Here is a 13,974-nt window from a genome sequence, read left to right on the forward strand (position 1 = left end):
TAAAAATATCTTTAAATAGAAAATACAACTGAAGACAGGTAACCAAAAGAAATGCCTTAATGTTTTGCTAATTATTTTCAATAAGTTGTACTTTTTGTACAGCTACACTCTAGAAATATACTTAGGGTATTTGTAAGGTTTTTTTAAAATACTTGTTAATTGTGAAATAGTTTGTAAAATCTTTTTTCATCAGTTCTTGACACCATTTAGCAGTGATGGGTCAAGTTTTCTATTAATTCAAATCAATAATTGTTTTTGGATGCCAGTGGGCTTGTTCACACATTTTCCTCTCATTCTTGTGCTTCCTTCGCATCCAATGGAAGGAAATAAATTTCTGTACTCTCCTAGTAAGAAAATTCTCTCCTAGTAAGAAAAATTCAGACTCTCATTTAGTATCACTGTGCAGCAGCATTTGCTATGAAATTGAATGCAAAATGGCCAGTAAATCTGTGTGCTTGCATGTCAGTTCTCATTTTTATGTTTTTCACTATTACAAAGTGAGGATATAGTAGTAAAATTGCAGAATTTAACGTCTGTACTCGAGAGGAGCAGATGAATTCAAACTGATTAATGTATTTTTGCAAACCCTGAAGTAAGTTTTTTCAGGTAAGAAAAACAAAACTTAAATACAATTTGCAGGTAGTGAGAGTGCTAATAATACTTGGTATCACTGAATACTGAGGAATTGCTCTAAAAGCAAAATGATCAGTTAACAGGGTTTTTCATTTAAAATTCAGTCTGGATATAGAATTCAGGTAAATACCGAGAATGATCACAACATCGTCACACAACTGTGTGCAGAGTTACAGCAATGACTGAACCCCTCACAGTTTTCTAGTTAATGTTTTACACTGTAATTCCAAGCTTCTGTACAGCAGAAAGATTTTAATGTTTCTGAGCATAGTGCTTACTTACGGTGTTTCTAGTAAATAATTAAAGATAAGTTACTTTATTACATAGTCTTCAATATTTCTGAATTTGGATGGGTTATTGACAGTAATGCTTCTCGCCATTAATGTCAAATAATACGGCAGCACTCAAATACTTTCACTTCATATAAGATAAAGGGTTTACTGAGCAAATCCTGTCAGTTCTGTGAAATATAAACCATCTTTCTGGTTACAGGAATTACAGTCTTCTGATGTGAAACAAGCTTTAAATAATTCATTACATCTGTAGACAGCTTCAACCAACTTTCTTTGCTTCTATGAATAACAGAATGTAATTGGTGATTTCTTCTGGAATCAGATCAGCATGGTGAGGCAAACTGTTCTGGCTGAGGTAGATCCAAGTTGAGTGGTTAATGACTCGCTCCTTCCTCGGCCAAACGTTCCACCCTTCCTCTGTTCTACCAGTTTAACCATTTGATTGTGCTTTTACCAGGTCCTGTAAAAAAATGCCTGATGCTAAAACATCGTGCAGAGCTGGAAAAAAAGAAAAGTGGAATCTCTGGGAAAGGGTGAAATGCAGATGGTAACAACCTACTTCAGCCAGTAGTTCATCTTGCTCTGTCCTGAGAAAGTTCTGAGCAGGAGCAAAGCTGGCAATAAGGAGATAAATTAGAAATCTTAAATGGAGGATGGCTAGAAACTAGAAGGTACTGTTCTCTTTTCTGCAGACCAGACCAGACTGAGAGCTGACTGGAGGCTCTTTAACATAGGCACAGTTCTAAACTTACTGTTTCTCAATTATTTGAGGCAGTAATGAGGCCAGAAGGTAGTCCAAAAGATAGAATTCACAGCAACATTTTGATCTGTCTGCGAGTTCTTGGCATCTTGGCCTTAAGCTGGCTGGCTGAGGAACATGGTCAAGAGAAGAAAAGACCTTAAAAATATTAAGGAAGGATGGTATACAGAGCATTTTTGACAGGTAAAGTGGAAGCTGAGATGAGAAGTGATTTTTTTCTATGCTCCACATACCACCAAAAATAATTCTGGAAGAAGAATCAAGAGGATCAGGGGAAGAAATGAACTATAATCTGATGCCAAAAAAGAAATAATGAAAATAAGGCAAGAGAAAAATAGAAACCTGGGCTATAGTACTTTTATATGACCAGATAATATTTCATTAATGTCTTGTTTTCATCAGATGATCAGTAGTTTTCCAGCAGAGTTTCTAATAAAATCTTGTATTTTTTTTTCAAAAATATTAATGTTGTTCAAGAAATGTATCTTGGAGGAAAGAGTGGAATTGCTTAGATTTTTCAGCCTTTTATTACCGATTTGTTCATGATTAAATACATTGTGTGTTTTAGTGTTCATAAACGGATCTAACCAAAGTGTTCTGAAATGTACTTAACCTAATAAATTACACTTGATGTCTGTTTAAGGATGGAGAAGGAATACTGAAGTAAGTATATTTTCTGTTATGCTGCTTGAAAAGAAAAATGTTTACTATACAAATGAACTTAAAATTATTAGGTAGGAGAGAAATTCTGACTTGAAGTGTATTTAGGCTCACGAGTTTGTAAATGGACTGTTTCTCTACTTTTGATGTGTTCATATAAAGAAATGTTCAGTAAGAGCTTTTTCATTAGCATTATGCAGAAGGATCTTGGGAAAAAATATTTTTAAATATTTCAGCCTGTGTTTTAAGGGGTTTTTTGAAGCTTACTGACACTCAGAAGGGTTACTTTGCATTTGAAGTCAACTTTCACCTGAGAGGAGAGAACTATTCAGCTGCATAACTTACTGAAATATGCTTAAGATTATACATCTTTGCTTTTGGTGGAGCCTCTCATTCCACCCTACCAGAGATTTTATGCCTGCTTAGGTTAGTTCTCCTAAACCACTTCAGATTAGCCAAGTTAGCAAACATAACTCTGTTCAGACTCATTAAGATGATTGAGCTTTCTGTGGATAGGCATCACCCATGCCAACAGCTGACCCAGCAGTGTGGACAGGACCATCATAACCAGAAAGTAGGTGATTAAAATAATCTGAGAGATTGGTAATTTTGTCAGCCAGCACAATTGCAAGTGGACTTCATGGTTTTAACAGAAATGCTCTATATTTAGTTACTATGCCATCAAACCTAATTAGGCAATAACTGTAGTTTTAATTTTTTTTAAGCATTTAAAGTTGAACTCCAGTGGTGGCAGGTGTCCTGTATTGCATTAAGAAATAACCTTTAGTAAGAGCTGTTTAAATTTTGTAATAATAAGGCAGTGTTGCACAGGAGCTTTCTGTATTAGTATAGCAGCCTTTGTTAATGGTGTCTCTTCCTTTATGTCTTGGAATACAAGAGGCTTTTTTTTTCTATGTTTATTAACTTTCTGTTGAGTGGTTCTTGAGACTTTTAAGGATTTCTGAAAGCCCTTATGTTTCTCTCTTGATTAGCTTATTCATCATTATTGCCATTTCTGCATAAACAGGGCACTTTTTTCTCCCCTTTATACTTGAGGGAGATGAGAATGACAATTGTTATAGAAGGGAAAGGTTTAATGGCTTTTTTCCATTTTGAATTGTATTAAGAGAAATTCCCAAGAAATACAGAATTTAGATGTGTTACAGCTGTTAAGTGTAGCAATTTGTGCAGAAATCTACTGTAAACAATTTTATGATCACCATCTATTTATTTATTTTTGTAGGGAATGAAATACTGAAACACACAATAGTTCAACAGATAAGGCTTCTTTGAAAGTGGCCTTAGGCAAGATAAAGTCCTGACCCAAAGTTTCTGCCCTCATAGTCTTTAGTTAATTTCAGTATGGAAAGTGGATTTCAAGTTCATTTTAGCTTTGGAGATCGTGAGAAATTGATTCTAAAAGCACTGAGGGCATGGACTGTGGATTATAGCATCAAACTGTTTAGAACATTAGAGTTTTCAGGCACCATACTAATAAGATACTTTTCCTGGTTATTTTAGAATATGGGTGTTGATCTGGGGCTTAAGTTTGATTACTTAGTATCTTGGATCTGTACTTAGAAACAATAAGCGATACTCCTTCCTGTGGTCTTAGCCTGTTCACAGAGAGTATTATTTGCCTTGTTAGAAGAAGCGTTCTTGATTTTACAAGTTAAAGTTTGGCTTTTGTTTAGTAAAGAGTATTGTTTTAATAAAATGTATGTATTTTTCTGTTAAAGTCATAGTGTTAGATGATGTGATGTTAATCACACATTAATGTGATGTGTGTTCATGTTTGTGATATATCTTCATGCTTAATTTCTGATGATTAGGAAGCTGGCAAGTTGGGCTTTTGTGGTTTGAGGGGTTATTTTACCTGAAAGTGTACTTAAATGCATGCAATTTAACATTCTTTTGGAACGTATCCTTATTGTATCTGTAAAAAACCCCACTTAATTCTTGTGATGATACTGAAGGTGTCGATCTACTACAACTGACATAATTGCATTCACATTCTGGCCTTTTGTCACTGTTGCATAAAAAATTAGGTCACAGTAGGACGTGGGATAAGAGCACTTGAGCAGGGGTTCACCATTACCCAATGCAATGTGACTCTTTGCTTTCAGGAAAGGTGTCATAACTTTTCTTTAATCCTACTAAATCTGTAGGTGTGACTTGGAGAAAGGGTCAGTTGAAGACTAAGGAGGGAAGAGGTTGTCCTTCTGAAGCCATAAATCCTAATGATAGCTGGTATTAAGTGATGAAACAACTGTGTTCTTTCCCCTTTAAGTGCTTTTAAAAGTTTTGTAATAGAAAGTAATACTTCTGAGCCAAGTAAACATACATTTTTGTCCAGTTACAGTAGCAGCTTTGGCTGGGAGAAACACAAAGCATATTGACCTCATGCTGCCTCTAGGATAATGACAAGTACAATAGTTAATCATTTACATGTATTGAGTAGAAAAGTTGGCAATGGCACAAAGTGGTATTATAAGACTGCCAAAATTTTGTGTCTCTGTTGAGAAAGGTGAGCATTTGTACCCACACAGCATGCATGTGATGCATACATGTATTTAATGTATGTAGCTAACTGTGAGTTCTCTTTGGGGGCAGTAGGGCAGCCTTCAGAATCTTACGACTGTAGCTCACCTAATGGTTTGGTCTAAGCAGGACAGCAGCACTACACAAAAATCATATTAAAACTTCCATCACCTTCTTTAATCAGCCCTTAACTGTATTTTTGTTGCTGTTCAAAATTTGTCACATCATCCAATGTAAAATCAATGTTGAAAAGAGGAGATGGCCCCATCAATTTCTAAGTCAGACGTTAATACTACGCCTGTTTTCTTTCTAGTTAAACAGAATAGATGAGAAGATTAAATACTTCTATTAACTTCCAAAGTAAAACCAGTCATTTGGGACAGTTGAATACATACCATAATGCTCTGTTTTGCTTTTTACAGGGAGCTTATGTGATCATAAATAAGAAAAGAGCAGAAAGGAGACTATTATAAATTAACTCTAGGTATTTGGCATAAATCAAATAATAGCTGCTGCTTAAGATATTCAGAACGTTCATTTTAATATTTTTTTAATTTAAACATTATTTTGTCACCTAAGTGTTTCTTCTGACCACTAGTGAGTTAAATTTTACAAGTTTTAGTTTCAGCTGTTAAGAACAACAAGTTGACTGGTTTCCATGGGAGCTAGTTCAAGTTATTGTTTGCATTGTTAATATCTGAAAGTAGCTGTGTTGGTACAAGTCAATATGCTGCAAAAGACTTGTGGAAGAGGGATTTTTCTAGTGAGTAGGAGTATGAATAGAGGCAGCACAACTGAGTAACACCTGCATGTGTGCACTGAGTTGCAGTTCAGACATCATTTTGATATTTGCAAGATCCACTACATTGAAGTTTCTAGCAATCTCTAGTTATGCTTCATTACTTTGAATATGTCCCATTAGTATTTAGTTTATTGCTGAATGTGAATAATATGTGAAATATCATCCTACATAACTAGATTCCACTTTTTTGAAGAAGTCAAATATCAGGCTTTGGTGCACAAACTTTAATTAAGTTTTGCTCATCTCTGTAACAGTTTCTAGAAATAAAAAGAAGCTAAGTATATATTTTTAAAGAAATTACATTTTCTAGAAATGATTTTGTCATGGTCTGTTGTGCTTAAGAAGGAAGGTGGGAAGTGGTATGTTCAACGGGAAGCATCCCTGCAGTTCCTTCCTCTGCCTTGAATCCTGTCCTTGCTTTGTTCGGTTGAAGGGCTTGGTTACAGGCACTAAAATAAACAGAATAGCACCTGCAGCTTAGTAATAAATGGGAACATCTTGAAGTAGCTAAGCAAACAAATGAAATAAGGGAGTAGTTTAACCTTCTCTGAAATATCTTAGATGCCCTAACAACATTAATTTTTAAAATAGATGAACATTTAGGCTATCAAAGGACTCTGAACACACACAGGAATTGTTAAAGATTATGATCCAATTTGTTGATAAAAGTTACTAATTGATTATTTTCTGAGCTGTCAGAACACATCTTGTAAAAAGCTCTGTAGGTTTTTTCTTCCTTTTTTTGTTTTTTTTTAATAAATGCCCACTTTGAGGACATGACACCAAAATGTGTAGAAATCACATGATGTGTTCATATAACTATTTGACCCTTACTCCAGGGTTTTGATTTTTTTTGTGTTCTGTCAACTTGAATTACATGACTAGATTTTTCTGGCTACACTGCTTGTTTGCTGGCCATAGAAAATGCTGGAGCACATTATCTTATTAATGCCTTCCACAATGTTATGTCATAATCCATAAGGACTGAACTAGCTTTTAAGCAGGTAAATGGGAGCAATTACTTGAATACGACTACTAAACACTTCATATTAAAACTGATATTAAGAACTTTTGAATTATTTTAAATTGAAATTGAAATAAATTACTTCTGAAATGATGTGTCACTTGTGTTTTATGGAGAAAAAAGAGATTTAATGTAAATGTGTACAGATCCATGAGGATGAGAAACTAGAATCCTTTGTTTGCACACCAGTCACACCAATAATGTGCATGGGGTTTTTTGTTGTTTCTTTGTCTTCTATGTTTATAAAACTGACTTGGTGTTGTTTTCTAAACTGAGTCTAAATTTACTTGCTGCCAGTGTTAATACAGGCTTTTAAAATTTTACTAGAGTATTAAAGCAATTGTAGAATATTGACAAGATTGTCTTCATAGACATCATGTTTAGATTTTTCTGAGCATTTGTAAATGGCACGTTTCCTTGCACTGTGTGCAACATCTAAGCAGGATACTACTTCATGTTTTACTTTTCTAGTTTAAAGTCTTTTTATGAAGCTGTTTATTTTAATAGAACTCAGTGCTCTTTAAAAAGTCCACAGAAAAGATGAGTTGAAATAAAATTATATCTGCTATAAGGTGATTAAAAGTAAAAAATTGTTCAAGACTATCTGGATGGTCTTAACTTAGAAGGTGTAGGACAGTGTTTTATATACTTTGAAGTATTGTTGCCATAATTTTTGTTGTTTCTGAGTGCTCAGGTAGCAGCTGTTAGGAAGGATGGACTTAATTGTAGATGAAATAATGTATCTTCTTACCGTCATTCAGAGTTTTCAGTGTGAGTCAAGTCTCTCTGAACTTTCTGCAGCAAACAATTCTGTACTATAAGTTCAGCATAATATGGCTTCTATTCACCAAGTATTGTGTCAGTAGAAGGTATATTAAAAGATGTTCTGGGTTACCTGCATGGATTAATAGGTGCTAGATTTGATTTTGGTTTCAAATAGCTTGCAGAGCCACTTGTGTGAGCAGTTCATACTATTTTTTAAAGATGAAGGTTTTTGCCTATGTACTGTCTTTAGGGCACAGCTCATCCTTGGTCCATGAGACCATTTGTTTATTGATTTTGGTGCATGCTGCAAAGTTGTTTTTGTAAGTGTTTTGTAAAAGAAGATGGTAGATTTGAGAAGTTTTATGTAATCACTAAGCAATTTGAACATTACTTCCATCTGAAGGGATTGGTTTAAAGTTCTAGTGACTTGAATATCATGCATAGTGAACTTCAGCTTACTTAAAATGTCTGTAAGAAGTTTAGCATCTTGGATAAATTTTGTTATTAATGACCATTTTAAAGCTCACAAAGTGTGAACGTAATTGTAATATAAAAAAGGTAAATCATCTGTATGGCCCTACACAGCAAAAAGGTAAGAAGCTGTAGCTTCCCCACACTTTAAGGGAGCTGTGGGAGGCTGCCCTTGTTCATCACAGACTCACACTCTGCCTGATAATTAATTTGCACTTAGCAGCAACATCTCCCATTACCAATAAGGAGCCTCTTTTTCTTTTTTTTCCTGGAGATGGTAGAGGAAGGAATGTATCATCTAGATTTCTGTTGACTCATCCCTTGCCTCTGTCCAGAGATAAGTAATTTTGTATACATTACATAGTTTATGGTGTGAATTCCTAGTGTAGCTTACTTCTTTTCAGACTTTAAGCTGCTCAAAAACTTAAGTTTTAAAGTTTTCCTTGTAAGAATTAGTAAAGGGAATCTGAGTGTAGCACTGGCATCAAAATATGCAACAGTGTGAAATGAGTTTCTAGAGGTCTTCTAATATCTGCTTAGTGGTATTAATTTAGCTAGAGTATACATTTACACAAATTTAATATCAATAATTTATTTAATAAAAGAGGAAATTATCTGAAATATTGATGGGCCCAGTCTTGACTTCATGCACCTATAAGAACCGTGTCATTCCTGTTACTAGTATGGTGGGAAACCTGACAGGACTGCAGTTCTGTCATACACTTTTTGCACTCTGTTTTTTTAAAAAATGAATAGTAGCAATGAGTTTCTAATCAGGCATAATCCAAGATGATTAGTCATAGTTAGTCAGCTGTTGATATTTCTCATCTTTTTCTGCTTTTGTCTAATTATCTTTGTAAAAATAGCTGTATGATTTAAGTTCTTGTTGCTGTGTATTTTACCACAAAATGTATTTCCATTAATTAATATATCAACTGTATTTTAACTGTAGGATTGCAGTTTCTCTTTCAATATAATAATATCAGTCTTAATTTTTACGTTCATATACCATATACAAAATACTTTTAATAACAGAGGTCGTGTGAGAAAGTTAACGGCAGAAGTTGTAAGCAGCACTGAATGGTGAGCAGTGTTGACATTGTCTTTGGGAAAGCATCAGCATCATACTGTGTGAGGTGGAATACTAACATGTTTGAATAGTCTCAAGACTTCTTTTAAATGAAAAATGTCTTTTGGTCATTTAATCAACTATAGAATAAAGAAAATGAAGGGCCTAAATCTCCACAAGAGAGGCAAACCTAATTTGAGACATAGTCTCCAATCAGTGAAATTATGAATGTCAAAAAATTAATTACATGAACACATTCACTTAACTTACTGATAATCTGGATGATTATTAATAGCAAGTACTTTCCATGTCTATGTTTATTTTGTACCCACTCATGTATTAGTTTTTACTGGTTATAACTTCTATTTCAGTAAGTGGATTTGAAAGCTACTGAGAAAATGATAAAAGAACTTTTCTGTAACAGCTTATTCTTAAAATTGCAGTGCTAAATGCAAAAGGTTATTTTTTATTTTTGCCTCTTTACTAATTTTAAAACACCAATATACGAGACTTGGTGTAAAAGACAGGTTAGGGATTTGGAGGAATAGCTTTAAGTGGCTTTTGAAATACTTTTGAGCTTTTAAAAAATTATTATTATTTATATTTCAATTTTGTAATTAAATACAAGTAGTCAGAGTTTGGGGAAAAATTGTGTATGGACATGCAGAAAAAGGAATTGAGAACAATTATAAAGGGAACCCCAAAAGCGTTTCCTGTAGAAAATCAGTAAGATTTCAGATGTATAATAGGATGTAAGAGCTGAAATGAAATTGACTGTATGAGATGTGCTATCAAATTGGACACACTGCCTGTTAGAGGTCACAGAGAAACCATTATATACCAGGCTGAGGAGCATTATTGTCTGTGAGGCAGACACCTAGATTTCCTGTTGCTCCACAAACTGAGCTGAGATGGATTTCCTGCAGCCAACCATACTGTCTGACTCTTAGTTTTCTTTTTTCCCTTTGCTGAGAGGCAGCATGCCAAGAGGAGTAATCCTTTAAAAACATGGCATCTTTTCGTCTCTCAGAAGCGGGTGTTTTATCCCCAGTTCATGTCTCTGGGAAATGACCCTGTTAGCTTTGAGTTAGTGTATTGTTCAGTGAACTAAATGTTCCTGTGTATTTTGAATGTTTATGTCCAAGTCCTCCTTCTATTGATCCTGTGGGGAAAAAAAAGGAGGGACTGAGCATTTCAAGTGTCTGACCCCTAGGACTCAGCTAATTTGAAGATTAGAAGGGAAGTTTTGTGAGACAGAGGAACTGTGAGGATAGTCTCATGTTGTGACTTAGCACATCATCTCCGATACAAATAATTAATGCTCACTGTTCTAATTGAGGTAATATTTGAAACCCTGACAGTCCCCTAAATGCTGATTACCACTCTAGTGTTAGAGATCATTGTCCCCACTGTACAGATTTTCAAATCTTCCTAGGCATTGGCAAGGAGATCCAAGACCTTAACACAAAAAAACCTTAATTGACAAGTATTACGGATTTTTACTGTTTCCTCACACATTGCAAACCCCCAGACCAATGTTTTATAATTCTGGTATTTTATAATTATGGTATTCTTCCCACTAAAGATTGTGGTGTGCTACAAACTGCTGGCTACATAATTCAAATTTTTCTGATTTTTATAAATGGCGAAACTTAAACCTAGATGATTTGACTGCTGAGGTTCACGCTATGATTCTGTAATAAATTCTGTACTGGAGCCTGGTATTGCTAATACCTAATCTGGTTTCATTTAATAATTTGATCCTGCACTCTGAATAGTGACTTAAGTTCCTTGCAGGTATAAATGAGTGAAGCAGTGTTAGGGTCAGCCCTTTGACTTGGCCAGAGTTTTAATGCACTGTGATTCTTGAACTCTGTTTTCCAGCAGATTTCTAAATTAAAGCTGATTTACTACTTAAGTGTCATCTAGATGTCACAGTTTGTGCCAAAAAAAAATACCAGTTTTAGTGTCTCAAGTGGCAGGGAAGTATGTATTTTCCCCTCTTCCAAGATTTTTCTAAGGAAATATGCTTTGTCTTTTGAAGAGAAAATGTTTAAAAATAAAAGAAGCATTTCTCTTCAGCAGCTAAGAAAGATAGCAACCACCTACAATCTGTGAGAACACTTACATAAGATTCATACACTGTACAGGAGTTCTTTCCCAGCACTGGAACACTGTTTCTGTGTGGTTGTCAGAAAAATGTGAACTGAAGCCTTGCTTGCAGTGCTGGTGCATATTCCATTTAGATAATCTGTTCTGAAGGTTAAGTAGAAAAATAATTTTATTCTAGCTTTCATTTTACCACTCTTAAATATTTTGCTGAATTCTGTAAAACCCAAAAAAACCCCAAATCCTTTGGGACTATTGGAAGAGTAGAGAGCTTTATTTTCATTGCTGCAAATAAAATGGTATTATACTTTCCAATGCTTTGTAAGTAGAAATGTTTGTCATACCACATAGGATAACGGATCATAATTTAATGAACCCTTAGATGTCTTAGTTTCAAGGAAGGAAGTGGAAATCCCTGAAGTGACAACTGATTTCTGCCTGTTAGATTAGCTGTGTACAAAATGGCGCCTTCCTGGATTATGCAGAGTAGACTATTGAAAGTTGTGTTTTTTCCTGTACATGTGTTTACTAGTTTCAGTTATGTTTATTAATACACTTTTGTATATAGGTCTGCTTAAAGTTAGGGGTTATATAGAAAATGGTTACATCTGTAAACACAGATGGCAAATATGAAATAATTCTCTTAAGATTGAGGAGTCTTCCAGCTAAACGAGAAAGGGGAGGCAAATGTGTTATCTTTAATATAAAATATGATCGTATCACGGTACATTAAAGTCTAAATCAGATAAGTTTCTCACTTTTGCACATGATGACTGGGTAAAGTATTTATTATACAGGGTTTGATTTTAATCAAGATGAACTAATGTCTTCTACTGGTTTTTTGTGTTGGAATTGCTGATGTCCGAACAATCAGTTATGTTAGAAATGTCAGAATGAAATCTGGCTTTTGAAAACTGAAGGTAGATTGGAAATGTTCTGCATATATTGAGTCTAGTTTCATGTGAAGGAAATGCTGCTGGTTATAATCTCCAGCTGATGTTGAGGCAACTGTCTGTGTCTTCCCTAGCAGTTAAAATAAGCGCACTAAAAAATAGTGGTTTATTGTCTCAGGTATGCAGCAGCGTGAAAAGATTTTGTCTACATATAGAGATGTCTCTCTTCTTGTGTATTTCTTTTTGTTGTTGTTGTTTTGGAAGCTATTTATCAAAAGTATTTTTATTTAAGTTTCAGAATTACTTTGTCAATCAATAAGGAAATCCTTATGCCTGAGACAAACTAGTGATTTCATGGATGCGAAGTTTAGAAGTTTCTTAAGATGGTTCAGCAGCTGAATTCTCTTTAGATTCTAATGAAAGGAGAGAAGAATAAAATTATTATGTTTTATTGCAAGTGTTCCATTTGTCATCTTTATAGTATTGTTTAAATGTTTTTGTTACTTGATTCATAACGTAGTGTATGTGAGGCAGCTCCTGATGATGTAGGTCACAGACCTTTTTCCCCCCACAAAAAAAACTTTTAAATGTTGGGTGGAGGTGTGTATTTTCTCTTTTGGGGGAAATGAATTGTTCTAAGCTCAAAATATTTCCATGGTCTGATACAGTAGCAGTTCTTCAGTGAAGATAAAAAGAAATGATAGCAAAATGTGATTTGAAATATGACTGAGAAATTTGAGGAATTTAGACTTTCTGGGAATTCTTTCATTCAAAGATGATGTAGTAACATAGCAACAGGGTTGTTCTAGTGTAAAAGGATCATTTGGGAAAATACCTGGATTTTTAGCAGCCTGTAGGTAAGGGGGCTTGCAACACCCTTGCAGCACAAAATTGAAAGAGGGCCTTCAGCATGAGTGTAGTGACCTAGTCCTGCTCTGCCAGTCTCTATAGACAACTGCTTGAGGAAACAAAAGGCATCAGCTGTGGTATTTCAGTGTGCATGCTATAACCCATTTCAGTTTTGCTTCCTAGAGACCTGTCCCTGTGAAAATCAGTACTGCTAAGGGATTGTAGACTGATAAATAGTTGGATGTTTAGGCTTGCTGCAGCTTTTTTTTTTTTAATTAACAACTTTACTGGTTAAAATTGTTTATACAAAAGATTTAAGAGAAGGAATTTGCAATATCTGAGGCTTTCCTGTGAATTGGAAGCTTTCAAACTAGGGTTAGAGATCTGTATTGGAGAACTTTGGTTTTAGACATTTCCTGCTGACTTAGTTTGTGCGCTGTATGAAACCTCAGTAAAAACTGGCAGCAGCGCCCTCTGTGTGGGAGCAGAGCAGTAAGAGGCGACAGGCACAGGCTGCAGTAGAACAAACCCTGTTTGGGACAGGAGGATAGAGTGGGGAAGGCATTCACAGTGGGGTTACCAAGCAGTGGTGGAATTGCCAGCTTTGGAGATTTTCAGAACCTGACAAGACAAATGCCTGAGCACCTGGTAGCCCTACTGAGGAGTGAGGGACCGTCTCGATGACCTCCAGAAGGTCCCTGCTAACCTGATTTAGTTGTGGTGAAACCACAGATGAAGCATCTTCTGTGTGAGAAGTCAACTTGTTTTGAGTTGCACTGCAGTGCTGCCATCAACATAATTTAATATATTGATATAATTTAATTTATGTTCCGTATAATTCTTGCATGTTCTTAGTTGAATCTGGACAATAAAACTTCATTTATGTACGTTCCTGAAACAAAAATAAAGAAATGTACATGGAACTAATTTAGCAGTGTGTTGTAGAAGTGATGGAAGTTAAATGAGTTTAGTTTAAAGCAAGGTATTGAGTTATGTCACAGGGAGACGAGTTAGTCAAAGCTAACATGCAGCATGATAAATGTTAAACCTGTAGTACAAGAAGGCGTTTCTATTAATTTCATCTGGATTTAATGGCATGAATACA

General features: G+C 35.1%; 1 protein-coding gene and 1 long non-coding RNA gene across 11 annotated transcripts in view; one reads left to right on the plus strand and one right to left on the minus strand.

Moving 5' to 3' along the window:
* Positions 1-13,974, plus strand: part of MRTFB (myocardin related transcription factor B) — a 77,018-nt gene that overhangs the window by 6,179 nt on the left and 56,865 nt on the right. The gene's annotated exons all lie outside the window — the stretch shown is intronic.
* LOC127390598 (uncharacterized) overlaps positions 5,899-13,974 on the minus strand; it is a 70,099-nt gene continuing 62,023 nt past the window's right edge. Inside the window, exon 4 of the long non-coding RNA XR_007890899.1 lies at positions 5,899-6,138. This is a non-coding gene — a long non-coding RNA (uncharacterized LOC127390598). The remainder of the gene's footprint in view (positions 6,139-13,974) is intronic.

The sequence above is a fragment of the Apus apus genome, chromosome 14, assembly GCF_020740795.1.
Source record: "Apus apus isolate bApuApu2 chromosome 14, bApuApu2.pri.cur, whole genome shotgun sequence".
Lineage (NCBI taxonomy): Eukaryota > Metazoa > Chordata > Aves > Apodiformes > Apodidae > Apus > Apus apus.